The sequence below is a fragment of the Hemicordylus capensis genome, chromosome 1, assembly GCF_027244095.1.
Source record: "Hemicordylus capensis ecotype Gifberg chromosome 1, rHemCap1.1.pri, whole genome shotgun sequence".
Classification (NCBI taxonomy): domain Eukaryota; kingdom Metazoa; phylum Chordata; class Lepidosauria; order Squamata; family Cordylidae; genus Hemicordylus; species Hemicordylus capensis.
The window spans coordinates 369,347,484-369,373,910 of record NC_069657.1 but is presented as its reverse complement, the minus strand read 5'-3'; the positions used below and the strand labels follow the sequence as shown (position 1 = coordinate 369,373,910).

Below are 26,427 nucleotides of genomic sequence, written 5' to 3'. Positions count from 1 at the left end.
GCAAGCTCTACAGTAAGAGAAGAGAAAAGAACTTGCTTCCCAATGCATAAAGTATAGGGATAATGTTGCCAAATACACAAAATATCATAGAAAATGCAGCAGACATAGTATTGTTTAGATATGGGTCTGTTGTTTTCTCCTAGTCAGTTCAATTTGGCTTGAATTCTCTCTCTCTCTCTCTCTCTCTCTCTCTCTCTCTCTCTCTCTCTCTCTCATGGCATTTATCTGTATCAGATTATGATGAGAGGTAATGTCAAGATAATTTCTTTGGATGCATTAAATAATAAAATCACTGAACCAGATTTATGAACCCCTTTTTTGAAACCCACAACACCTTAATAGCTGTTGATCTCTGTGATAGAAAAGTTTTCTTTCAGTTTTTCCATTAATTTTTGAGTATTTACAGATGCTTATTGCTACAATAAAGTCTGCTGCAGAAGAAATGCCAGGCCTTGGTAATTGCAGGAGGATGCAAATGAGGGAGAAATTGCAGCAAATTTGAAGATAGTGACAAAATAAACATAATCCCTGGATTGCCAAGGATAGCTTTTTTTTGTTTTTTGTTTTTACACTTTGCAAATGCTTCTGAATATGTTCCAGAATTCTGAATTGTATCTTCACCCATGAGATTCTTGCTGCAAGAAATACCAATATCAGAATTTGCCACAGGAAATAATACATAATACATCTTTACACATGCATATGTACATCTAGGTAACCTGATTGGGTCAGGGTTCCCAGGCATGTGTTCATGGCTGTTTAAAGATGCATGTATTATTCCAGATGTTATGCATTTGCTGCATAACACCAGCATTTCCTGTAGTTAGGGTTGCCAACATTGCCTGGATATGGGGCACAAGTGGGGGGGGGTGTTTTGGGGGGGGTCATCTGTGGGTGGGGTCATCCTAGAAGCCTGAGTAGCAATGCATTTGTAACAACAAAACAAGCCCCATAATTTCACAAATCTTCTTGTTCACACAGACCATCCCATGTAGACACAGAGCAAATGTCAGGTGAAAGATTAAGAGAATCCCCCAGGTTTACACACACACACTCTACATCCCCACACCTTCCCTATTGAAAGCCTCACTGAAAGGCTTTTTTATCTGCCAGAAGTGGTGAGTTGGTTAGCAGGAGTCTGTAGGTCTTTTTATGTTTGATACATAAACAATTAACAACTTGCCAGATGTAAATAAAACCAGGCAATGGCGCAGTGGGAAATGACTTGACTAGCAAGCCAGAGGTTACTGGTTTGAATCCCCACTGGTATGGTTCCCAGACTATGGGAAACACTTATATCAGGCAGCAGCGATATAGGAAAATGCTGAAAGGCATCATCTCAAACTGCGTGGGAGGAGGCAAAGGTAAACCCTTCCTGTATTCTACCAAAGACAACCTCAGGGTTCTATGGTTGTCTGGAGTTGACACCAACTGGACAGCACCCTTTACTTTTCATTGCTCCTGCAAGTTTGCAGAGCAACTGGGGCTTCTTTTGTGAACTTTGTTGTTTCTTTTACATTATAATATGGACTTCACTCAGACTTCAAAAGGCTCAGTACAAATGCTTGAGGGATGAGGGAGAGTCCCAGGCTCTGCCAATAATACGGGAAGAACAGCATCCCGTTTGAGATGAGATTTTTGCCTCAGATATGAGACTTCCCATATAATATGAGACTGTTGGGAACACTACCTGTAGTGCTTCTTTTAGTGCAGAACCAGAAAGATAGGAAACAGTAGCAGGAAAAGGTACCTTTTTGCACAGGGTCTTATACATTTTTCCAGGGTTAGCATGGTATTTTGGATGTGGTAGGGTCATTAACAGGTGATTAACATGAATAGAACAACAATAGCACTCATGCAAGTTCTTTTGTGTGTGCACAAAGTGGCCTTGCATGATTGCAACAGTTCTGTCCACTCATGGAAGAGAGCTTTCATCAACAGTATACTACTACTCTGCTGAAGGCCTGAATGCCACCCATGCCCAACCATGCCCAAGGTTGGAGTGGGCCCAGAGACAAGATTTTAAAATGCCCCCCCCCCGAAGCTCAGCTCATAAAGTAAAGAAATCTTAAATGAGGCTGAGTAGTGGTAACAAAAAGCATGCATATATATATCCCCTATGAGCCACAATAGAACATCATCCTAGATTATTTTTTTAAAAGGTTTTGTAAATTGTGGACAATGCAAGTCATTTAATGGTACTAGAGAAAGACAGGCTGTTCTGGTAGCTCCAGATCTTAACACTCACATCAATTTTGGAGGATGAATACAACTGAAGGAAGCCCAGGCGGGTGCACAGCTGAGGGAGTCAGTCATGTGACTTGCCTCTGGGGGCCCCCCAAGGCTATGGGCCCTCAGACAACTGTCTCCCCATGCCCTATTATAGTTATGCCCCTGATGCCACCCATTACAACTAGAAACTTGTAATTATAAAAGAGGAAGAAATACTGAGATGTACACACTTTTGCATGAAACCCAGTTCTATGTGAAATTCTGTGCACTAAAAAGAAATTCCATGCACCAAAACCCACAGCAGATGACTCTCTATGTCATTGTTGACTGGAAGAGTTTCCAGTTGGTGTCAGCCGTTAACCCTGGCTCAGTGATGTAAACTATCAGTGCATGATGGCATTTTCCATTCCTTGTGTCTGTAATTATCACATCCAAAGCAAAGTATGAAACTGCAAGATGTGTTTTAAAATCATTTCTCAAAGTGGAGTCTGGAAAATATTTTTGATTACACTTAGTGAAGGTAAGTTGTGAGTGCTGTTTTAATCTTCTGGATGGCTCTGAGGATTAAAATTAGATTTATGCATTTGCATAATAAAAGTAATGTTGTGAAAGAAAGCAGTTTGAGTGTGCGAGAGATAATTGCATTTGTGCGGGTTGCCTTGGGGCAGCCCTTATTGGATTGAGCTCAGCACTAGATATTACACTGCTGAAGCAGTTTGCATTTTTATGTAGCAGTGCAATAGAATTTAGATTTTATGCACAATTAGGCATGTATTGATGTATAGTTTGTACGTAGGTTTAGGCAATAAAAGAATGTGACTCTCCAGAGGTTTTTTTGTGGGGGAGAGGCTGGTTTGGAGTCGGGGAGGGAAGACCATAGGAGAAATTTGGCTCATAAAGTCAGGCTTCTAGAAGAGGATTCAGTGGGGTGATTGAAACATCCAGTTAAGTCTGATCCAGTTGCTTGCAGCATCAGTATTTTGTGATGCATGGCCTGCTACTTCGTTGTTTTCTGTTAAAGCTTTTCAGATATAGGCCGTGAAGAGACGGAGACAATTTTTTGACAGGGCATTTTATTTCTTGACCTCCCTCCATCATATCACTTTCCATTAAACCTAGTCACTTTTCCTTACAACACTGAAGGAATTAATTGAAGACTTCACATTGAAAGCCTTAGGATGAAAAGCCATTGATGCACATACTAATAGACTAATAATAACAATGTTTACAGATTTATATTACACTCCAGAGTGTTCAAAGCACTTCACAACTATAATTTCTCTGACCGAATTGTGCAGTGTTATGCACACGGCGGAACATGATGTTTGTGCAGTTGTGCAAGGGTGCTGTTGCACCAGTGCAAAAATATGTGGAGCTGTGCAGCTGTTATATATAATGGTTGCACTGTCTTGCAACACTATTTGCATTATTGTGCACTTTTACAATTGCACTCTTGAACAACAGTGCACACATCACATATCACCATGTGCTGAACATTGTGCAATATGTTAACCACTAAACCCTTTCAATCATTCTGTAAGATAGTTCAATATTATTCTCATATTGTAGATGGTAATATGTGTGTTTTTGCAGGTGCTTCTCCTCCTTTCCTGCCCCCAACTTAAACAAGTTCTGTGTATTCTGGTTTTTCCATCTCTTATGCAGGGTCAAACATGGAGTCTTATGCTAACCCATTTGAAGGATCAGGTTGTGAAAGTCCAGAGGCTATTGTCAAAATGCTGAGACTTTGCATAGTCAAGTTTGTACATATAACAGTCCTAACAAAGGATGCTATCTGTCTTTTCTTGACATATTTGTTATTTATTATAAATATCTTGACATATTTAAACCACCAAATCCTAAAATCTCCAGATTGTTTACAGCAAAGCAAAAACAATTAAAACTATCTACCAAAGGCCTCATTGAAGAAATGTTTTAAAGGCCACCATGGATGTTCCAAAACTCAGGGGTGGTTACAGAGAAGGTCTCACCACGAGCCACTGCCAAATGAGCAGCTGCAATTGCAGGCGGACCTCCCGAGATGACTTTAAGCAGTGGGGATCATGCAGAAAAAGTCATTCTTTTACATAACCTGGGCCTAAGCCATTTATTATTACTAAAACATGTCAAGGAAACAGAAACTTCAGGATATATTAAGATTCAGTTTCCATACAAAATATATTTTTCTGGTAGGCTTTCTGCTATTTATGGAATTCCAAAATAGGTATTTCATTCTTGCATGCCGAGTTAAGCCCAACAAAAAATTAATTGCAGGCTTTTAGGTGCAAACCAATCTTCCCTTTGATACATAAAAGAACAAATGTTTTGCTTGAATTTAAGTTTTCCTGTTAAGAGCAAGATCGTTAATTGCATCAGGATCTCATTCTGAGAACAGAGGGAAAACTTAAAAATACTGGCACGTCCCAAAATATGCTAGGGTAGAGATTATGCATTAAGCACTAAAAAGCATAATCATTTAAAGTACTTAGCTCAAGAGAGAAAACTGGCCCACAGTCTGTATAAATTTAGGCTTTATTGTTTGAAAGTCCTTCAAAGTATATTTTGAAGTATTTTCCTCTTCTCAGTTAAGCTGTGAAGAATAGTGGATAAGTAACAGCAACAATTAAAAAAAATAAAAGCCGATTTACTGTCTAATTTTTGAGGGGCATGGTGCAGACGGAATCATAACCTCAATTTCTTGGATAGCCATCATGGCAGGAGCAGCATTAGAAGAAGACTAGTATGAGTGACTGTTATGGAAGACCTTTAAATAAATAAATAAATAAATTTATTTATTTAAAATCACTAGACCTCATTGCAATACCTATCATGGAATTCCTTGATCATCCACACCACTGGGACTGTTGGAAGCAAGGGTGTACTGTTCATTCACTATCTTTTGGCTTTGGTTATACCAAAGAAAGGAGACGTAGCAGATTGCGCAAACCATCTCACAATATCCTTAATTTCACTTACTAGCAAAATAATGCTCAAGATCATCCAGTGCAGATTAGAGCCCTACGTGGAAAGGGAAATGCCAAATGTTCAAGCTGGTTTCAGAAGAGGCTGAGAAACAAGAGACATCATTGCTGATGCACACTGGATAATTGAAAAAGTCAAAGAATACCAGAAAGAAGTCAATATGTGCTTTATTGACTACAGAAAAGCCTTTGATTGCATTGACCATGTCACGTTGTGGAATATCCTTAGGAAAATGGGCGTTCCAGAACATTTCATTGTTCTCATGAGAAATCTGTCCACAGGACAGGAAGCCACCATCCAGATGGAATATGGTGAAACAGACTGGTCCCAGATTGGCAAAGGAGTAAGACAAGGCTGTATACTTTCTCCTTCTTTATTCAATTTATATGCCAAACATATACTGAGAGAAGCTGGATTGGAAGAAAATGAGCATGGTTTTAAAGTCGGAAGAAGAAACATCAATAACCTGTGCTACACTGATGACACCACTCTGATAGTTGAGAATGCAGATGATCTGCAAGCTCTAGTAGTGAAAGTCAAGGAGCACAGTGAAAAAATGGGACTAAAGATAAATGTAAAGAAGACTAAACTAATGACAACAGGTGCAGCAAACAGCCTCAGAATTGACACTGAAGACATTGAAGTGGTGGGTAGCTTCTGCCTTTTAGGATCGACAGTCAAGAGTAAAGGATTCAGCAGTCAAGAAATATGCCGCAGACTAGAACTTGGTAGGGTTGCAATGACGGCCTTGGTAAAGATATTTAGATTCCGTGACATGTCTATACCTACAAAGATTAGAATCGTCCGCACCCATGGTTTTCCCCATGACACTCTATGGACCTGAAAGCTGGACTTTGAAGAAGCAAGATAGAAAAAGCACTGATGCTTTTGAACTTGGGTGCTGGAGAAGACTTTTGAGGATACCATGGACAGCCAGGAAAACAAACAAATGGATCATAGAATAAATCAATCCAGAATTTCCACTCGAGTCACAAATGACCAGGCTCAAACTATCATACTTCGGACACATTATGTGAAAACCCAGATCCCTTGAGAAGTCCATAATGCTGGGAAAAGTTGAAGGAAAGAGAAGACGAGGACGACTAACAACAAAGCGGATGGACTCAATTACGACAACAATGAATGCACCACTGAAAGACCTTAAGGGCCAAGTTGAAGACAGATCATCCTGGAGAGAATCTATCTATATGGTTGCTAAGAGTCGACACCGACTTGACAGCACTTAATCAATCAACAACATATTTAAAAAATGTTATATTGTAACTTTTATGTGTTTTATGTGTTCTGCAATTTTGTTTTGAGATTGTAATTTGTCCCAGGTTTTCAAAATAGGAGAGTACAAAAATCTAAATTATAATAGCAATAATACAGGAAGGAAAAATATATGCACGGATAGAAAAAGCCACATTTATAGCAATTTAATTCAGCTTCAAGATCTGATTCAATTTACTAAAAATTGCAGGGTTTTTTTTAAGCATTACTGATCATATAGTGCTACATACAAATAACTTAAATTTCATACAAACCAGGTACAAACAAGCATTATGAACAACAAAATTTAGTAACGTAAGCATCACTACCCTGCCCCACAAAACAAAAACCCTGGACCCATTAAATCCGTGTAGGACAGCATTTACTAAAATGCTGTTGCATATTTCACAGTACAATGTCCAGAAGTACAGGAGGCATGTGTACGTAAAACATAATACAACATCTTCATGTGTAGCCAGACATCACCATATTTTTTTTCTAGGTCTTTCTGTTTGGTGGAGTGATTCCATTTATTTACTAATGCAGAGGCATTGTTAATTATTGTTGTTGTTCCTACTAATGCAGGGACAGTTGGCATGTAAATGAAGTGGGGGAGAGGGCTGTAGCTCAGTGGTACAGAGAAAGTCCCCAATTCAGTCCCTGGTGTCCTCAGATATGGCAGGGAAAGACGCCTGTCAGAAGGCCTGGAGAGCCACTATCACTCAGTACGGAGCTAGATGAACTAGTGATTGGACTCAATATAGGGCAGCTAACCTAAGTAAACTTTGTTGCTACTGCAGACTCCACTAAAATCCATTCCTTCATGGTCTTTATAAATCCAGCAGCCCTGGTACAGTATATATGAAGAGAGAAAACACATCAAAAGATCATGTTATTGGCATTATGGATTTAATTTTACAACAATTGCAGTACTTATATTTTAAGGGCTTTTTGAAGACATACTTATCCATTTGCCACTTTCAATGTATGTTTGGGAGCGTGATCACGTATTTTTCTGGAACAATAGTTTACAGCTGTCAATAAGCAAACACACTGCTATATGTATTGCCTTTTCTTGTCAAACATTTACCCAGAAACCCCTCCCCCTTGAGCAAATTTATCTGTGATGTATTTTTCATATATAACATTTGAGATGTGTTAAAACAGGCCTAATATTTTATGAATTTCAGGTCATAAGTCTTAGTAAAATGTGCACTGGACTTTCTAATAGAAAAGAAATGTAAGCTTTAACTTGGAAGATAAAAGATTCACTTTAGAGGGTTTGATGAAATTAACTCCCAATCATTCTGCTCATAACTGGGCATTGCTGAGTCCTTGGTGTCCAGAAGTTCAATGGAAATTAAGGTCTTATTAAATATAACCTTGTAAACTTCTTTACAATAAAATTCTGTATCATGAACAAATTAATGTTAAAAGATTTGAAAGAGAAGATAATAAGTGCTACCTGGATTTAAGCAGTAATTTTCTAAGGGGCTATAAATTAACAGGAGTGGAGGTTTGTGTGGCCTCATAGGAAGGAGAATATATGTCAAATAATTCATACTGTTATTAGTAATTTGTTAAGAGAGTTGTATGATGAGCATCTACGATAGATCACATGTGCACAGTTTTATTACACTCAGTGATTTGTTGTGTTCTCTTTTCTGCCCTCTTGGCCTTTTGTGCAAATCTCAAAGAGTCCTTGGAAGCTGAGCCAGAGCTAGCCTATGAACTATACAGCAATAAAACCCCCTTCTAGGTGGTGTTTCCCCCCCGCCCGCCCCCCCAGTAAGGGACTTCTTCACAGGAAGTAAAATGTCAAAGACATGGCCCTTTATTATATGCATTATCAGTTCCTGCCTTTCTTGCATTAAAACAGCTGCTTTCCTCATGTATAAATTGTACCTCACAAGCAAGTTGCAACCCGTCTGAGTATTCCAGAGACCATTGATATTAGCATTTGTGTGGTTAGAGGTTCCTTTCTCCATATTGCTGCTTTCTCTTTGTCCATGTGACTATGATGATGGCTTACAAGATTAGCTTCATGTTCCCATCATCATAAAGTATTCAAGGCTGGAGTTCTGCTAACTTAAATAGGAGGCCTTTAGCTACAGTGAGGTAACTTAGTGGAGCTAGATATCCTTCCTTTGGACAGCTCTAACATTGTCACTACAGAATGCCAAATATGTGTAGTTCAGTTTCTCAGTAAGTTAGAATTGAAACATTGCAAGAAGCTGTAACTATTTCTCTCACTATTCTGGGTTGTATCACAAGGTTACCTTCCTCCAAAAAAAAAAAGATGCCTTTCCCTGGAGGAAGGAATCCTTGGGGTAGCTTCACATGCTCTCTGGAAAGAAAGTTGGCAGGAATCTCAGGTCCCTGATGAGCTTGTGCTCCCAGTGCAAGCAGCTATTTCTGCCCATTTCTGTGTCATCCAAACCTGCCAACCTCTGGTTCTTGGGCCTGAGAATGCAACACGTGTTACCTTTTTATTTCAAGTTTGGTGGCAAATGTTGGGTGGTGCAGGGGAAAATGTGGCTCAGGAACTGGAGGCTGACAAGTTCAGATTATGCAAAACTAGCTGTTTGCACTGGGGGTGCACACTCACTAGGGGTGTGCACAGAACTGTTTTTTGCAGTTCGGTTCAAGTTCAAACCAAACCACCAGTCTGCAAACTGGCTCAGTCAAACTGACTGGCAGTTTGGTCCATTCGATCAGACCGGTTCAACCTGGGGCAATTGGCTACGCTTTTACAAGCAAAGGGGAATCCTGCCTTAAAAGGCTTCTAAGGGTGGCCAGGGCAGTGACGAAAGGGCACCTTACCACCACTGCTGGCTCCTCTAAACCCCTGCGCTCCCCCCAGCAGCATAGCCCCTTGCGTGATCTCTGCGCATGCACAGAGTCCAAAACTGTGCCACAGCCACACTGCTAGGGGCAGCACTTGGGGTTAGAGGAGCCTCCGATAAGTTGCCTTCTCACTGCTTCCCCCAGCTACCCTTAGAAGCCTTTTAAAGGAAGGATTCCCCTGTGTTTGTAAAGGGGAATTGTCACCAGATTCTCCTTCACAAGCATAGCCCCTTGAACCAGGTCGAATTGGATTTAACTGGTCCATAACGGACTGGGGCTGTTTCAGATTGAACATGGACTGGCCACCATTTTTTGTGGCTGGTTTGGTTCAAGGTTCAAATTGAACCTGATTCTATTTGAACTGGTTCTAATCACCCCTATCACTCGCCAGGAATCAGTGGTTCCCCCTGGAGGTTATGAGAAACCACCCTTAGGATACCACATATTGTATTCACTTCATTTCCCACCCAAACAATGATTTTCTACAAGGTAAAAATCAGAAATAGAATTTCTTCCATGTTCAAATGATATCATTCTTTTTAGTGCATGAATAAAGACTAAGCCTGAAGGCAATTTTCATTGATGACACTTCTGATTTAATGCAACTTAGATGATTCTGGGTAGAAGCAAGTGGAAATAAATATGGCAGTAGTTGTGCTTATAAAAAGGTAGGTGTTGCATGTATGTAATTGTTAGTATATAAAAAAAGATCATTAGATCAGGATCAAAGTTCCAGCCCCATTGCAACAGGACCTCCCTTTTCCTTGCTTTGGTTCTGGGAGTTGTCTTAGCCTCATAGCCAGTGAAATATCATCCACGGGCAGTGGTGCTCCGGTGCTCATAGAAAGTTCCGATGTGGTGCATACAGTGTCAGGGGGCTTTTCAGAGTTGGGGAGCAAGTGGAGAATTCATGAAGATGGGCTGGCCGGCATACCATTACAAGTGATCCTTGGTTTCTGGGAGCTGTGGGGTGGTATTTTCTATTTTCTGAACAAGAGAGGAGGAGAAACCTCAAATGCTTCTGGGATGAACTTTATTAATGGCCCAGTGACTTTTGGCAAGGTTTTTTTTAATCAAAGGTTCTGTAAAACAAAAACACAAATAACTGCTTTCGCCACTATACATCCATGAACACCTCTATATATAATTCTCTAAGGTGTACCCATGGCTAATCCCATGTGTGGCAGCTCTTGCAAAAGTTTCCAAGCAGAAACACCATGGTGATTTGTCAGTGGGGGTTCCCTATGCAAATAGGGGGGAGGAGCCTGTGAGAGCAGAAGCACCATGGTGATTGGGCAGTGGGGATTCCATATGCAGATAGGGAGGTGGAGCCTGTGATGGTTAGGGTCAGTTAAAATGCAACTGTTACTGGCCAGAAGATGTTCTTGATTGTAGAGAAGAGATGGATGGATGGATGGATGACAGGGGTCTGCAAAGAGAGGGGTTGTGAGGGAGGAAAGAGCCCCTTCAGGAGAAGGAGGCTGCCATTGTATGGATTAGATGAGGAAACAAGATGAACAAGATCTGTTAACTCAGGAAGGGAGAGAGAAAGGAAGAAAAAAGGGAGAGGAAGAAAGGGGAAGAGTGAGTGGAGGGGAAGAAAGGGGAAGAGTGAGTGGAGGAGACAGAACAAGAAGGGAGGGAAGGAGAGAAAGAAGGAGGGGCGAGGGACAGGCCTGAGCCTGTCAGCAGCCTGAGGGGAATGAACAGCCATTGCAAGAAAGGGCCCAGTCAACTACTGCTGCTGTTTGGGGCTGCCGAGGCCATTGCCGCAGGCAGGCAAGGGATGGGCCCGGGCCTGTCAGCAGCCTGAGGGGAATGAGCAGCCATGGCAGTGGCGGCAGCAAGGTGAGGGGGATGGAGTAAAGGGATGGAGGAGTGACCAAGAGGGGTGAGGGGAATGGAAGCAATGGGATGGAGGAGGAGGAGGAGGAGGAGTGTGGCTCAGGTGAGGGCGGAGATCTCTCTGAGGTGATGGAGGCTGTGGCAGGGGGTGAGGGGAGCAATCAAGTACTAGCGTGCAGATGCTCTGTGCGGGTTAAGCTAGTATTTATTACATCTCTAACATGAGATATACAAAACTGCAAAAAACAATAAAAGTGACAACAAATACCAAAGGCCTCTGTAAAGCAAACCACACAACCATCCAAACTCAAAATAACTTCTACACATTGAGCCCTTTTTCATGATCAATGAAAAGGGCTTGAAGGTGTGTGGGAAGGAAGGCTTGAAAAACTTACCTGCCCTGCAAACAATCGGTTTTCTGGGTCTGGGCATGAAGATTGCATGCCCAGATGTTTAGCTGCCTCCTCTGGCAGCGCACGGAGGGTCGGCAGCCAGGATGTGTTGTCCCAGCCCCCAGAAATCCCATAACGCACCATGTGAGTTTGCAGTGCATTCTGGGTATCCCCCCAGCAACAGATGGGAGCTCCGCAGTCTCCCAGCCCTGGCTGTAAGCAGCTGGTGCTGACAAACAATTGAAAAAATGTGGCTAACAGTGTTTGCTCCCTTAATCCTGTTGAAGAGGCTGGCCTCTTTGGCGGGTTTGCCACTGAAGCACTGCTGGGATCGGTTGTGATCCTAGTGGTTCAACTGAGGCTTATCATATACATTTTATGAACACTGTAAAGGACCATGCAGGCTAAAAAAAGAAAAGAAAGCAAGAACTGTTGCATGTTGCCACTATGATTAAAAACCAAATAAAGCATTAAACAAATATTGTGAGGAGAAAGTATCAGCATACCTTGTTCCAGTGACTCTCGGTGCTCAGAAGAGGCTAAGAAAACTCTTCCTTTTGCAAGCTCTAATGCAAAGACTCAATGTCTCACCTGAGGAATTAATGTATATATTAAGCTGGATGAAACCGAAAAGCAACTTGACAGGCTTGTCAAGAGACTCTGACTCCTGGAAGAATACGTTCGTACACACACCCAAACACTATTCTCATGACCTCGCAAAAGCGGGCTACGGGAGCCCAGCCCACTTTGGGGAGGTTGTGTGCTGCAACAGGAGCAAAGTGGCTCCTGGCAGCAAACCTCCCCAAATACTCCTCCCCTTAAAAGAGCTAAGCGGAGCAAGCACTCCGCTAACCCCATTTTCCCAAGTGTGAGACACTGTGGCATGGCTTCGCGCCGTGGTGACTCATGAGGAGACCCCAGACCGGGTGGCCCCCGACCCCTACTGCCCCTACTGGCTCCATGATGGCGCCGGTAATCGTGTGGGTGGCCGATCTGATTTTTATGGCCACCCAGGGCTAGCTCCCTGCTTGTCTGGGGGGAGAGTGGGCTAAGACTGCTCTCCCTGCAGAGCCCGGTTAGGCTCTACACACGAATCAGCCTCACTGACTAACGGAGATAGATTAAACTAATTTTTAGTTTCACTTTCTGCCTTCATCAGAAACAGATGGATTTTTTTTAAGGTTGAGTGTGCACATACAGCTCACAAGATGGCAGATAAGAATGCTGTGTTAACACAGCATTGCTTAGACTATATAGATTTCTGAATTCCTTTATTAGAAGATACTTTTCTTTATCAGATTTTAAAATATAAGAATTTTCTAAGGGCCTTTCTCTACAAAATATTCAGGTACTTAGTAGTATCAAATGCAGTAGGGAAACACCTATATCGGGCAGCAGCGATATAAGAAGATGCTGAAAGGCATCATCTCATACTGCGCAGGAGATGGCAATGGTAAACCCCTCCTGTATTCTACTGAAGACAACCACAGGGCTCTGTGGTCTCCAGGAGTTGATATCGACTCCATGGCAAATTTTACTTCAGAAGTTAAGTTCAAAGAATGGAGACAGGCCAAACTAGATGTGCCACTAAACATGTGGCTTACTGTGGAGAAAATGGTGTACGTTAGGATGAAAGTATATAAAGCGGGTATAAGCACATAAAAGCATAAATAAGCATGAATCAGAGTAAATTGGGTCAATTCACATTACAGTTTTTCAAATGCTGGTTTGTTTGCACAGCTGGCTCCCCCCCCCATCCATCCCACTCACTTTTGGTCAATAAGGTTGTAGAGGAGACCCCCCCCTCCTGCTTCTGATTGGCGTATTCACCTGTGCCCAGGTAGTGAAGAGAATGGAGGGAGTATGTGTGCGTGCACATGTGTGGTGCCTGCGGATCCCTCCCAAATGTAACTGTCTCTAAAAAATTATTTGTATCCACCCCCACCCTGGTGTTCTTGCTCAAGAATAACTACAGGCTAGATCAATGGGAAGCTATTACGGTAATGGAGCAATATCTCCAAACCAGGTTTTGCAGTTTCATTCCATTCTCTCTGGAATACAAGTGCTTTTCATTCTTATTGTCTCCTCGAGTTTTTGGTTAAAAAAAATAAATTCTGAGGGTGTTCTTATGCCAGGACACCAGAGGAACTGGAAGATCCATCACGTCACTATCTCATTGAAAAGGATGTCTCGTGGGACAGCAGGGCACCACACAGGCCGCCTTCCCCCTCTCTGGACACCAGGGAACTGTAATCACTAGGGATGTGCAAAAAATTTCGGGCACAGATTGATCTGTGCCCGAAACGAGCAATTTCGGGTGATTCGGGTCCGAACCGAATCACCCCCGATATCCCCCGATATTTTTGGGGCCGAGCCGAATCACCCCTGATTCGTGCCCGAAAAATTTGGGTGATTCAGATTTTGACGTCTATTTGAATTTCCCGCCTTTTTGCCTGCATTGATTGCAGTGCAAAAAGGTCTGGTGTGACGTCTCCTCGAATTTTGGGTCCCAGGGGCAAAATAGTGGGGTGGGGTGGTAGTGCCTAATGGGTGGAGGCTACCACCCAAATTTCAGGGGAATTGGGCAAAGGGCTGGTTTTTTGGGAATTTTTGAAGTTTTACTGTCTTTGGGGCAGTTCTGGGGCATAGCGTGGGATCTGGGCAAAAAGAGTGGGGTGGGGTAGTAGTTCCTAATGGGTGGAGGCTACCACCCCAATTTCAGAGTGATTGGGCAGAGGGCTGTTTTGGGGGGAATTGTTGAAGTTTATGCGTCTTTAAGGTTTTTCCCCATAGAGAAGCATTGAGGTGTCAGCAAATGTATAGCGTCACGCGGGGGGCAAAGGGGTGGCCTAGAGCAGTGTGGGGTTGGTGGTAGTGCCAGGTAGGGTCAAGGAAGCTACCTGAATTTTTTCAAAGGATTTGGGCAGAGGGCTGATTATTGGGGAATAGTTAAAGTTTACGCGTCTTTAAGGTTTTTCCTCATAGGGTATACATGGAGCTTTCAGCAGCCCCATAAGTGCACTTGGGGGGTGCTGGGGTGGCCCGGAGCGAGTGGTAGTGTAGTTCACATAGGGTGCCAACCACCCCCATGGGTTTCTAACCCATGGGGTACACGGTTCTGTTGTTTCAGAGGTATTCTGAGTGTGGATTCTATGATAGCTAATGAGATTTTCAGTGAAACACCATGAATCCACTCTAATTTGCTATCATAGAATCCACACTCAGAATACCTCTGAAACAACAGAACCCTGTACCCCATGGGTTAGAAACCCATGGGGGTAGTTGGCACCCTATGTGAACTACACTACCAGTCGCTCTGGGCCACCCCAGCACCCCTCAAGTGCACTTATGGGGCTGCTGAAAGCACCATGTATACCCTATGAGGAAAAACCTTAAAGACGCGTAAACTTCAGCAATTCCCCAAAAAACAGCCCTCTGCCCAAATCCTTTGAAAAAATTCAGGTAGCTTCCTTGACCCTACCTGGCACTACCACCAACCCCACACTGCTCTAGGCCACCCCTTTGCCCCCTGCGTGAAGCTATACATTTGGTGGCACCTCAATGCTTCTCTATGGGGAAAAACCTTAAAGACGTGTAAACTTCAATAATTCCCCCCAAAACAGCCTTCTGCCCAATCACTCTGAAATTGGGGTGGTAGCCTCCACCCATTAGGCACTACCACCCCACCCCACTCTTTTTGCCCAGATCCCACACTATGCCCCCAAACTGCCCCAAAGACAGTAAAACTTCAAAAATTCCCAAAAAATCAGCCCTTTGCGCAATTCCCCTGAAAATTGGGTGGTAGTCTCCAACCATTGGGCACTACCACCCCACCCCACTATTTTGCCCCTGGGACCCATTTTTCTTTCCCGAATCGATTCGGATTCAGATTTGGATTTAATCCGAATCCGAACCGAATCGGGGGTGATTCAGGTGGCCCAGATTCGGGCACATAACAGAACGGGGGTGATTCGGTTCGGGTCCCAAACCGAATCACCAAAAACCCGAATTGCACACCCCTAGTAATTACTACTTTCTCCATTTATGAAAAGAAATGTTGCTGGGCTGCTCTGATGTATTGGTGTTCTTGCACAAAAACACTGTGGAGGTATATTGCGGTAACACAGACTTAGCCAACTCCGCCCCCGAGACCTCCCCAAACTCTGCTCTTTCTGTGCACTGCACATATAATGTCCCTCATCCCCCGCTTCTCTGCACTATAGAGCTTATAACTTCCAATGGATTTTGCAGTAGCTGGACCTTCCCATTGTTCCATGCACTGCTGTCAGAGCACTAGAATACCGGGATTTTGTTTTAGAAAATCAGCATTAGATGGAGCTCTGAATTGGAAGAGAGTCAGCATAGCATAGTGGTTAAAGTGTTGGACTAGAACAGGGTAGAGCCTAGTTCAAATCCCTATTCAACCATGAAACGAAGTGAGTGGCTCTGGGCCAGTCACATATTTCTCAGCCTAACCTACCTCACAGGGTTGTTGTGAGGATAAAAATAATCATGTACATTGCTCTGAGCTCCTCGGAGAAAGAGTCAGATATAGATGTAATAAATAAATAGACTGCAGGGTGCAGGAAGCAAGTCTGCCCAGGAGTGGAATTGAGAGAGGTGACAGGCAGAGCCAACACTCTGCAAAGTCATTCCCAGGCAGGTAGCTAGCCACACCTCCTTCTCACACTTTATTTCAGGGGCCTCTCCATATGGCTCCACTAAAACACTGGAGGATCACACACAATCATTTTCAACACTCCCACAAAGTTCAACTTTTTAAAGACGTGTATATTATTCATTAAGGACCAATCATCATGAAAAAAGCTGAATGCTGCTGCTGGCTGTATGAACAGCACCTTGCTGTTACCCTATTGAAGTCATTGTAATCCCTCCTCGTATGAACTTCCCCCAACCCTAATTGTAATTTAGCAGGAGTAAATTGTCATTTTGTAAACACAAATTGCCATAGGTGATACCAGGTGGAGGTGGGGAGCTAGAGGTCTGGCTGCAGGAAAGTTATGAGTGTTTAAAACAGAACATTTATTACAGAAATTCAAGACCATAAAGAATAAAGACCACACAAAGATGTTCAAAATGGCTATTTCTTATTTTAATGTTGTGACGAACTATTTAGGACAGCCTTTACAAGCATCCACTGGAGATATCTGGAACTCCTCTTAAGCTGAAAGGGGAGTAAAATGATCTGTGCTCTTTTTATATCTGCTCAAAGTCAATTGAACAGAAAGTATAACACTTGTATGCAAACAATATTTTGTTCCATACAGTACTCTCCTTCTAGCAATCTGGTGCATTTGTATAATGAATTCTCAAACTACAAAACAGGGGCAAATTCTTAAGGAAAGTACAGTCCCTTCTGAGAGCATTCTCAGGATATTTTTTTGTATAATAAAGCCAAGAGGCAGATTGCTGATTACACTTCTCTGCTCTTTGCAAGCATGGCAACATATCAAACTTACAGGGTTGATTGAGGCTAAGAATGTGTTAGAGTGAATCTGTTCTTTTGGGGAGCATTATATTTCGAAGACTCTAAAGCACAACACTGCTTCCTCTCAATAATGTGTTCCTTGTTGCTTTGTGCCTTCTGAATGCAAGAATGCTGATATTATAGTTTTACAACAGTGTCCTATTTTAGCTGTTGTATGGAACAAATTAGCGGTGAGATACTGGTGTTAAAAGCTTCAGAGTTAATTTATAGATTGAGAGAGAAGGATTGTGTGCAGAACTGGTCAAAATGTCAGACTCAGCATTCAGTGGTGCAGTGCATTTACCTGTGCAGTCACGACCTTGAGTGAGATCCAGGATTAAAGGTGGGGGAAATGTAAATCAATGCCTTGGCACCAAGCGGGTCACCATGTCCCAGCAGTCTACTAAGCCTTGAAAGAACAATGATTCACTGCAATGCATTAACTTGAGGGTTAGTGAAAACAGAAGACATCTTAAAGTTTAAGTTAGACTGAAAGATGCTGAGAGCAAGAACAAATGAAATGCCCTAAATAATCCATGAGGCTGTTCACATGTGCAGAGGAAACTGGGCTAAGGGAGCCCAGCCTGGTTTCCCCCATACGTGTGAACTTCCGGGAGTTGTGCGGCTCCTGGTGGTTAGCCCACTTAGTTGCCGTCCCAAAATGAGGTTAGCGGGGCGAGCGGCCTTGGGGATTCCCGGCCTTGGGGATCTCCCCAGAATGCCCCATGCACTTGTGTGGGCCATTCTGGGACTTCCGGGGGCCATGACGGAGCCAGTAGGCTAACCTGAGGATTGTCTGTGGGGAGAGTGGGCTTGACGAGTGGGCTCCATGTCTTTAAAGAATCTCATCTGGTACTGCCTCCATGGCACCATTGCTGTTACCTGTTAGGGACCAGCTGAAGTCTGCCCTGTCCCCCTGAGTTTTTAGTGGTGGATAATATTGCCTTGGTGAAGTTGAATGTTTTTTTATTGCTGCTTTTAATGATGTTTAAACAGCTAACTTTGAAATGGTGTAGCCTTGTGTGTATATACTCTCTCTCTCTCTCTCTCTCTCTCTCTCTCCTGGTTTTTAGTATTGGTGTTAAATTGCTGTTTCTTCTTCATCGTCTCTGTGCCATTCACACTGATGGGTGCTTATGCACCTGTGCAAAGCCCTGTCAGTTCTAGAGCTTGACTTCATTCCTTTCTTGATCAGAACCTCACTCTTTGATTATATCTTCTAGCAAACATGGTCCACACCTTTTCCTCAGTTCTTTCTTGACTGCCACATCCTTCACTTTGTCAGGATCTTTATCTTACACTCACTGCTTCTGCTCCATTTTACTCGCCACCTCTAAAAAAATGCCATCACCTTTTAGTTTATTTTCTTCTCTTTTCTTATTATTATCATATTTCTATCTTTACATTTTGTATTGTCCCTTTCCTTTGTGATCCCCCCTGCCCTTATTTTCCTGATCCTCCTTGGCCATAGATTTATGGCTGGCAAGATGTCTTTTTAAAAGTGCATCACTTGTGGATTGAAACTAGGGATGTGCAAACCGGTTGAATTCAAACCAGTTTGGTTTGATGGTTCGAATTCGAACTGAACCAACTGTCCGGTTTGAGCTGCAGGTTTGAATTTGAGCCAAACTGTGGGGGGTGTTGGTTTGAACCTCCAAAAGTGGGTGGGGTGGTAGCTGGCACCCATGGGTACCTACCACCCAACCCCCAAAGCAATCAGACACTCGTACGATTTCTTATGAACTTTTAAAATATTTTATTATTATTTTCTTAGAGGGTATAATGGGACTTGAATCAGCCCATTATTCCCTATTGTGGAGCACCCATGGGTGCAAACAACCACCCAAACCCTGAAGCAATCGGACACTCCTACGATTTTTTATGAATATTTGAAATATTTTTAATTATTTTTCTCATAGGGTATAATGGAACTCAAACCAGCCCATTATCCCCTATTGTGGAGCACCTAGGGGTACAAAGGTGGGGTGGATGGTAGGTACCCACCACTCTGTTGCCAGATTTGGCTTTTTAAAAGCCAAATTCTGGGTTACGGCCCATTTGACCCACGAGTATACCCCTTAGGTTCTGGCATCAATACCCAGGGGTGCCTACCACCCACAAAACCCCAAGGCAATTGGACATTCCTCCGATTATTGGTGAATTTTTAAAGTATTTTTGAATTCCTCATAGGGAATAACGAGGATTCCAGCAAATGTATAGCTTTCTGTCGGGAGGAAAGGGGTGGCCTAGAGCGGAGTGTGGTGGGTGGTAGTGCCCAAGGGGGGCAGGGAAGCTACCAGAATTATTTGAAAGGAATTGGGCAAAGGGCTGATTTTAAGGTGATTTTTGAAGTTTATGCATACTTAAGGTTTTTCTCCATAAAGAAGAATGGAGGTTTTATCAGCCCCATAACTGCACTTGGGGGGTACTGGGGTGGCCCAGAGTGAGCGGTGGTGTAGTGCACAGAGGGTGCCCACTGGGTTTTGTTGTTTCTGAGGTGTTCTGAGTGTAGATTCTCTGGTAGCATATGAGATTTTCAGTGACAAACCATGAATCCACTCTCAAAATCAGCCCTTTGCCCAATTCCATTCAAATAATTCTGGTAGCTTCCCTGCCCCGCTTGGGCACTACCACCCACCGCACGCCGCTCTAGGCCACCCCTTTCCTCCCGACATAAAGCTATACATTTGCTGGAATCCTCATTATTCCCTACGTGGAATTCAAAAATACTTTAAAAATTCAATAATCGGAGGAGTGTCTGATTGCCTTGAGGTTTTGTGGGTGGTAGGCACCCCTGGGTACCTACCATCCACCCCACCTTTGTACCCCTAGGTGCTCCACAATAGGGGACAGTGGGCTGGTTCGAGTCCCATGGGCTGGGTACCTTTCTTAAAAGAAGAATGTGACTTCACTTTTGGACCAACAGGTTGCATTCAGTGCTGGTGTTGTTCGTACAAACACGACTCCACCATTGCTTGGATCTGACCTGTTTGTTGTAATCTCTCTGGCCCTTCCACATAAACACCCCGACTCAGTCGGGGGTGCTGCCCTCTCTCACAGGCTTTAGATTTGGCTTCAGGCTTCTCTCCTTTTGGAATGGGTTGCAGATTAGAAATGTGACTCTGCTTCTGAATAGGGATGTGCAGGGAACCGTTCAGTGTTCCATTCTAGGAGCGCCAAACTGGTCCCATCAACCGGTGTTTGAACTGGTTTGGAGGGGGAGGGGCTGCTTTATGGAGCAGGGAAGGTGCTGCCTACCTGCCAGGCCCACCCTGCCACTTCCTCCCCACCAACGCTCTTCCAAAAAGGTGGTTGCACAGGGCTGCAGCGTGCCTCCTTGCAGCCAGGATCAGAGTCATCATGCAAATGGCTGACGTAGGGCTTCAGAGAAGCACACTGCAGCCCCACATGCCCACTTTTTGTGAGAGTGTCAGTAGGGGAACGTGGGAGACAGGGGTTGGCAGGTAGGCCGTGCCTCCCCTGCTACTTAAAGGAAACCCTCCCAACCTCCAAACCGGCTCAAATGCCAGTTGACAGAACCAGTTTGGTGCTCCTAGAATGGCAGGCTGAATGGTTCCATGCACATCCCTAGCAAATGCCATCTGTCTCTGCCACCATGCATGGTTAAGATCCTCTGATCTGGCATCAGGAGCTAGATCTCAAACTGAAAATGTACATAACATAACATAATATTTATTCGGTCCTTGACCAGCAGTATTACAAATACAAACATACAAACAGAAACTTAACAGTTGCACATATTTTACAAAGAATATAGGACGCACTAGAAGCAGCTCCGGTAGTAGCTTTTTGCCGATATGTCTAAATCTTTGCTCTGATTAAGATAAAGGGAAATTTATTACCTTATCTTGTTTGCTGGACTTTGCTGGAAACTGAAAATTTACATTTGAGGGAGAGGCTCTGTTTGGGCAAAAGGCTGAAGATACTATGGAACACACCCATAAGCTTTGCGACACAACCAATCCATTAGCCTCACCCATACATCATAGAGACCTGCCAAGCCAGCAAGATAGTTCAGACCATCAATTTATAAACAACCAGTTCCACGTTCATTGGATCACTCCTCATTTTTGTCAGCATTGCTACCAACAATATAGAAATCAGTCCACTTTCTCAAACCCAAAGCCCTTGTCTCCCAAGCTACAGCAAGCCTGAGTCTACTGCCTGTAATAAAAGGGTGCATTGGCTGGCTTGCCAGAAGGCAAGCCTCACAACTTCATCTGCTTCTGGAGGCTTGAGAAGCCATCACTTCAGACTCTTGGGAACTAACCATCATTTGCATTGATTATGCAATGGAGTTCACTACACCTGCACCTTTCTTTGAAATCAAGAATATCAAATCCACCTTGCCTCTCCTTCAAGAGGTGAGTTTGCTCCTGACTAAGGACACAATAGAACTAGTCCAGGGAAATGTACACCAAGGGTTTTTCTCCAGGTTTTTCACAATTCCAAGGAGAGAGGGAGGATTATCCCATCTTGACCAAAGACAGCTGAACAGCTTTTCCTCCCTGTTGTGTATTCAAAGCCATGGTTTGTGAGAACACAGCCTATATCTGCACCTAAAGAAATTGGGTCTGAGCCTATCTTCTCTCAGGGTTCATTTATCAGCCATTGTAGCTCATCAACCAATGATTGCAGGACATTCCCTATTTACTGCCCTGGTGATCAAACATTTCTTTAAAGGGCTGAGAAGGACTAATCCTTCATCACCCAGAATACCTCCTACCTAGCATTTGCTTTTAGTTCTTTTTCAGCTGGGGAGCAAATAATTTGAGTTGTTAGAAGCTTGTGATTTATGTTTCCTATCTGCCTTTTAATTGCTGTAACCTTGGCTCACAGGGTCAGCGTCTGGACATAATGCTGGGGGCATTACATGCAGACTTTATCTATGATGCAGCCTGATTTGAACTTTTTGCCCACATATCAACTTTTTGCCTAAAATAATTTCTATGTCTTATGTTTCTCGGGAAATTTGTTTACATAATCCACCCCCGCCCCCATCCTCCTACAACTAAGAGGGTATTACATTCCTTGGATGTTAAAAGAACACTTCCATTTCATTTCCATAGGACTGCTGCCTTTCACAGGCCTCTCTTTCTTTTCATCTGTTATGCTAACCCCAATATGGGTTTACAAGTGTCCTCCCAACATTTGTCTTGATAGATCACATCCACTATTGTGCTAAGAAACCTGTTCCTATAGGAGTCAAGGCACATTCCACACTGTGTCTGCATCAACAGCATTTGACAGGGGCATTTCTATATCATCCATCTGCAAAGCGGCAACTGAGCTCAGCTATCATCTTTCGTTAAATGTTATGCTTTGGATTTTTGCTCTTAGTTTGACCTAGTCTTCGGGAAAATCTGTCCTGCACTTACTCTTTTCCTGACATGCTGCATCCTCTATCCAGGTCTGTCAGCTTGCTGTATTCCTAACAGTGGGAATTTTGCTGTAAATCGCCTTGGGATTGTTTTAATGAAAAGCGGTATAGAAATTTAACAATTAAATAAATAAATAGACAGACAGACAGACAGACAAATAAATAAATAAATAAATAAAATTACACAGAGACCACAAAGAAGAACAGCAGGTTCTTAGGAAGCCCACTCCTCCTACATATTTACTTGGAAATTACTCTCAGTAGCTCCATACTAGGCAAGGCAATGTGGGAGGTTGGAATGCTGCCCCCACTGTTGTATCCATGTAACCACTGCTGATGGTGTTGCACAACACCACTGTTCTGCTCGGGTGCTAAAGCTACTCAAATACAGTTGCGCAATGTGACACCCCTTATTTTTCTGCTGAGTTTGCCCACCTTTACACCACCGTTGGTAGTGGTTATACTGATGCAGCAGTGCAAGTGGTGCTCCAGCCACCTGTGTTGCCTTGCGCAGTATGTGAGCCACCACGTTTAATGAGACTTACTTTTGAGTTCAAAGCATTGCAGCCTAAGATATGTAGTGAACAAGACATTTAGAACTTCACAGGTCAGCACTGACATAGTGTGCTCCTTGCAGGCCAAAGCTATCAATTAGTAGTTTCCAAATAGTTTTTAAGCACGTAGAAGTAAATAGTAGTAACTTTTATGATGGCATGAATGTGACAGTTCCTTGGAATATAGAATGTGATAAAGGGCAGCACATAGGAACATAGGAAGCTGCCATATACTGAGTCAGACCATTGGTCCATCTAACTCAGTATTGTCTACACCAGGGTTTCTTAACCTTGGGCCCCCAGATGTTGTTGGACTACAACTCCCATCGTCCTCAGCCACAAAGGCCATGTCTGGGGGTGATGGGAGTTGTAGTCCAACAACATCTGGGGGCCCAAGGTTAGGAAACCCTCGTCTACACAGACTGGCAGCAGCATCTTCAAGGTTGCAGGTAAGAATCTCTCTCAGCCCTCACATGGAGATGCCAGAGAGGGAACTTGGAACCTAGATGCTCTTCCCAGAGCAGCCCCATTCCCTAAGGGGATTATTTTACAGTGCTTACATGCAGTCTCCCATTCAAATGCAACCAGGGCAGGCCCTGCTTCGCTAAGGGGACAAGTCATGCTTGCTACCACAAGACCAGCTCTCCTCTCCTCAGTAGCATGGGTAGAGAATACTGTACCTCTTAATTAAACTAATCTCTTTAAAGAGAGAGAGAGATTTGGAGCAGATGTATGGTTTATATGCTGACCATAGCATAAATAGTTCTCTCTTAATTCACTAGTCATTGCATCTCTGTGCATCAAAGGTATGGGATTGTCCTTTTGCAAAATAAATAAAGAAATCTATACCTGGATCTGGCAGGAGGCATTTTGTTTTTTCTGGCATTTGTTTAAAAGGCATATTTAAATAAAATAATTTGCACCTATAAAGCCCTCTGTCTTTACTATGTGAGTTTTGTTTTGTTTTTGTCTGGTCTTTGTAATGAAAGAGACAACAATAATAACAATAATAGAAAAATAGACTGTGATGTTGGCGCTGTGTTGCTTTGGATTTTAGTTTCTTTGAACCTGGGATCCCAAAGGAAATATATACCCACCATGATTAAAACAAATTCAAAGACTTGCATTCATCTCTATAGCAAAAACCACCAGGACAGTCATAATGCTAGTTTGTGATGTTCAGTGCACTAAGCCCTGTCTGATGCCCATGTATAAACACATTAATAAGCCACCATGGTTGGAATGTTTAACTTTGTTGTTACTTTCCAGTTTGACTTGGGTCAGGTTTCATCTTGTGTTGGTCTGTGCTGATGGCTGCACTGAGTACAATATTAACTTAATTTTGATATTTGCTTCAAATGTAACCTATACAATGCAGCCAAACTAGTTAACAAAAATACTTGTCTTACCAAATGTTTGAATTGTTTTAATGTTGTTTGGCACCTTTTTTCCTCTGGCTGTTACTGCTTCTTGGGGCCATTTTTCTCCTATGCCCTCTCTGTCCTTGGCCTCATTTGCCCTTACTGCCTTTAAATCTGCCAACCAACACGATTCTGTTTATGGGTGTCTTTGATGTCATCACATCAGATACAGTGTCATAATTTAATCAACAAAAGTCATCTTTTTTAGAGTTTTGTGCCAGCAGCACAGATATGTATGCCGTACTCACACTAACCTTTGATTGTTTCGATTGTTTTAATGTTGTTTTTTAGAATATTGTTTTTAAAATATTTTTAAATTGTTGTGTTTTGTATTTCTTGTTTTTGTTTTTAACTAATGTTTCACCTTTGTTTTTATCTTGTTGTAAACCGCCCAGAGACTTAAGTTTTGGGTGGTATCAAAATGTGTTAAATAGATAGATAGATAGATAGATAGATAGATAGATAGATAGATAGCCTAAGGAATGTGGTGCCGTGCCCTAGTGGGTATGCACTTGATATAGCAGTCAGGTTTTGCCACGGCTATATCAGTGTTCCTCAGATGCTTTCAGGAGCAAATAGATACATTATGGAAGACAAGCACGTGTCCTTACATTCCTGTGTGCATGCATGCATCTGGAAACCTGACCAGGCTGCAGTTCTCAGCACGTGTGTGCATTTGTCTGTTGCTCACACTTACATATTTGCCAAGAGAAATTATTTAATTTTACTGAAAATATCTACTTCCCACCTTTCAAGACCAAGTTCTCACAAGACAGCTAACAAAAAGGGGTGAACGTTATAAAATCAGAAATTTATTAATTTAACATATTTCTATGCTGCCCAAAACTTACGTCACAGAATACCAGTGTTTCTGTGAAAACATAAGCTCTATTGTGGTCTTATGCCTGAGGATGTGGAGGACAGCATAGGAGAGTGTGCCAGTTAGCCATGCCCTCTGCACTTCAGTGAATGAATGAATCTTTCTTTTGATCGCCGATCAGAAGCATAATAAGACAAATGTTAATCAGTACTTACATACCAATTAAGAGCCAGCGTGGTGTAGTGGTTAGAGTGCTGGACTAGGACCCGGGAGACCCGAGTTCAAATCCCCATTCAGCCATGAGACTTGCTGGGTGACTCTGGGCCAGTCACTTCTCTCTCAGCCTAACCTACTTCATAGGGTTGTTGTGAGGAGAAACTTAAGTATGTAGTACACCGCTCTGGGCTCCTTGGAGGGAGAGTGGGATATAAAATGTAAAAAATAAAAAAGAATAAAACAACACTGTGAACAAAATAACATTTGCGACAGATTAAAACCCACTCCAATTTCATTCTGTTTCTGTTCTGGTAAAACACACATCTTCTGGCAGACTTTACTCGCTATTAAGCAAAATTAGGCAATATTAAGAGATGATATATCATTTAAACCGACTAAAAGGTAATTTACATAAACACTATCTGACAGTCATGGAAAGTCTTTTAAAATGGCAGCAAATAGTGATCCTGAATATCTTTGTAAAAATTACAGTATAACAATACATGAGCCATTGTTTTGATACAACCTGATTTACATGGGCGCTGATGTTCAGCATGTGAGATTTCTTGAATCTCCTTTCAAGCATAGCAGTGTATAATGCATTGAGGCAGACTAATGAGAATGCTTTGCAATATTTTGGGACAGTAATCATACCAAGATACTTGGCCGGCTTGGTGACAGAAGCCTGATTTCCTAAAACAATTGATCTACTTACACGACTCGTCTCTATTTGGCATTCCATATCTCACACACACTATTTGATCATTAATCTGGCTTTTGCAAACCCCTTGGATGCAATAAAATCTGGTGAAAAAACCATAGAAATATAACCTCCTTTCTAATGAGCGTCTCTAGAAAGACAGAAACTTATCTGATAACACCAAGGGGGCTAAACCAGTGGGCTGGAAGTTCAATTTCATCCATAGTTCAAAAACACCAAGCCACTGACCTGTTTCT

The 26,427-nt window shown here is 42.7% G+C and overlaps 1 protein-coding gene across 18 annotated transcripts in view; it reads left to right on the top strand.

Annotated features, from left to right (window-relative positions):
• PRKN (parkin RBR E3 ubiquitin protein ligase) overlaps positions 1–26,427 on the top strand; it is a 1,235,051-nt gene that overhangs the window by 988,229 nt on the left and 220,395 nt on the right. The window lies entirely within an intron of this gene.